We start from the raw sequence: 2,329 nt of genomic DNA on the forward strand, positions 1-2,329 counted from the left end.
ACACACACACACACACACACACACACACACACACACACACACACATACACACACACACATCGCCCGCTGCATTGTCATCATATACAAGGCCAAATTACGTTTCCTCAACAAATCGCGAAAAGATGTCACTTTGACTCATTTTGAGTCATCACTTTCATTTTCGCCAGCCTTTCTTAAATCCTGAGTTTACTCTTCGATTACTTTTAGTTTCGAGAAAACTGTCTTTCCGATTCTGTCTGTTAATGCTTTCAGAACTCACTGTGGACATCTTTCTACGTTTATGATTAGAAATACAGTGGAACCTGCTCCCTTGGTCACCTGTATAAGACAATCACCTCTATACAAACTGCCACTTCCCATCCTCACGTTGCGGTTTCTTGCCCCATTAAAATGATACTGTGTAAGACGGCCACCTGTCAAAGACGGTCGTTTATCTGCTCCACAATTTGTGTATTTTATTTTTGTTTTTTGTTGTTGTTGTTTTTTAAATTTCTAATTTTAATTAATTTTTTTTTTTTTGGGGGGGGGGGTGACTTTCAGGCAATTTGAAATGCTTTTCAACCTTTCAAACGAAATGTTAATATTCTCAGGCTCTTCGTCGGTACCAGTATTATAGTAAAGGTGTTACAAGAGTGATGTAGGAGCAGTCAGCTCACCAAAGCTCAGAAGCTGGGGCGCTCAGAGCTCGTTACTCCTAGTGAAACATTTTTCTACACTGCCAACAACAACTACTACTACGTTGTATTATTCAGCGAAAGTGGAACTTCGATCTCAACGCTTTGTATGATGTAACACAAGAAAGGTTGTTAAAATAAAGTTATTTGACGTGACAGTTTTATCATTTCTTTCAATTTCTTCAGCTCAATCATATGGACCGTTGATAATTCTTATTACGATAAAATAGGGAAGTGGGTGACTGGCGGGTGCTCTGGCGCACTTTAGTCCCTTCTTTCTTATCGAGCATGTATCCGCTTCATCTCTCCTCATTCCTTTCTTTGTTAGTAAATCCTCAGCTTTCGGGAGTCATGAGACCTATGTGTATTACAAGTGGCGTAAAACTCTTTTACCTAAACAAAACAAGCAAGGAACACGTTTCACCATCGATCAGACTGAAACTAAATGCTGTGCAGTACCTAACACATGAGTACTGGGTGAAGACAGCAGTCTCCACTCGTCTTATTATAATGAACAACAATAACAACAATAACAAAACGCAATTTTTAAAAATAACAACAACAGTCACAACAAAGACAACATGGCACATGGACAATGAATAACGATAGCAACAGTGCTACAACTCCGTTTGCTTTGAAGAAGACAAACAAAATTAAAAGTTTAAAAGTTAAAACAGGAAAAAAAAAACAATATTTTCCTCCGGACTTACCTTCAATTGCATCTTGTGTTATCTTTGTTTATAATAATCCAGGGCCAGACTCGGTCTTGAGTATCGTATCATATCCCTGAAAGTCGTAAGGAAAGCTCGCACTTCACTTCATTTCACTTCACTAATTCATTCGTCTCTGTACAATGCCCGACTATCAACCGAACACAAAGCGTACATCCGAAAAGAATAACATAAGATCACGATCTTGGAATAAGATCACGTTCACGGGGAAGGATCACATTGCTGGGCCACGAACCTGAAATAAAGCGTCTTGAACTGTGAATAAAGCCGTCCAGGAAAAATCAAATTTTAAAAGTTCATAGACTTGGAAAACAGATTCTCGAAAATTATTCTTGTACGGAAAACGGGAAAACGTTCCATGAAAATAATGTCATCTTATCCATCGATGTTTTCCCAACTACTCCTTTGTTTTGTTGTTGGTTTTTCAAATGCTCTTCTTCCTTCCTTCCTTCCTTCCTTCCTTCCTTCTTTATTATGCGTCAACTTTGCTTTATTGTTATCCGCGCTACTCCGCCCCTACAAGCAACCGCAGACAGACAATGCTCTCTCTCCCTCTCTCGCTTCGCGGAAACTCCTTCGCTCGACTCGTCGCTAGCTCTCAGCCCGGAGCGTTCAGTATAGACTGTTGTGTGTGTGTCTCTGTGTGTGTGTGCGTGTGTGAGGGTGTGCGTGTGTGTGTGTCGCACCGTCAGGCACTGTGACGGGAGGTGTCTATGGTCGCGTCGCGTCGCGTCGCGTTAGTCTCCGCGCGGACAAGCACCGTCTCTACGTCGATACGGTTGGCTTGGGCTTTACCGTACTTTCCGCGGGGACGCGACGTTTTACCCAGTCATCACAGCGGCAGTGGACTAGAAGTAGTTCCGAGGGCGAGCTGTTTGCATCTTCTTCAACTAGATCTAGGGATAAACAATAAATTGTATTATT

At 41.6% G+C, this 2,329-nt stretch overlaps 1 protein-coding gene across 1 annotated transcript in view; it reads right to left on the reverse strand.

Moving 5' to 3' along the window:
• LOC101850513 overlaps window positions 1-2,068 on the reverse strand; it is an 83,914-nt gene extending 81,846 nt beyond the window's left edge. Inside the window, exon 1 of the mRNA XM_005108751.3 lies at window positions 1,385-2,068. The gene's annotated coding sequence lies outside the window, so the exon portion shown is untranslated. The remainder of the gene's footprint in view (window positions 1-1,384) is intronic.
• Window positions 2,069-2,329: the final 261 nt, after the last annotated feature.

Source organism: Aplysia californica, unplaced genomic scaffold (assembly GCF_000002075.1).
Source record: "Aplysia californica isolate F4 #8 unplaced genomic scaffold, AplCal3.0 scaffold00717, whole genome shotgun sequence".
NCBI classification, from domain to species: domain Eukaryota; kingdom Metazoa; phylum Mollusca; class Gastropoda; order Aplysiida; family Aplysiidae; genus Aplysia; species Aplysia californica.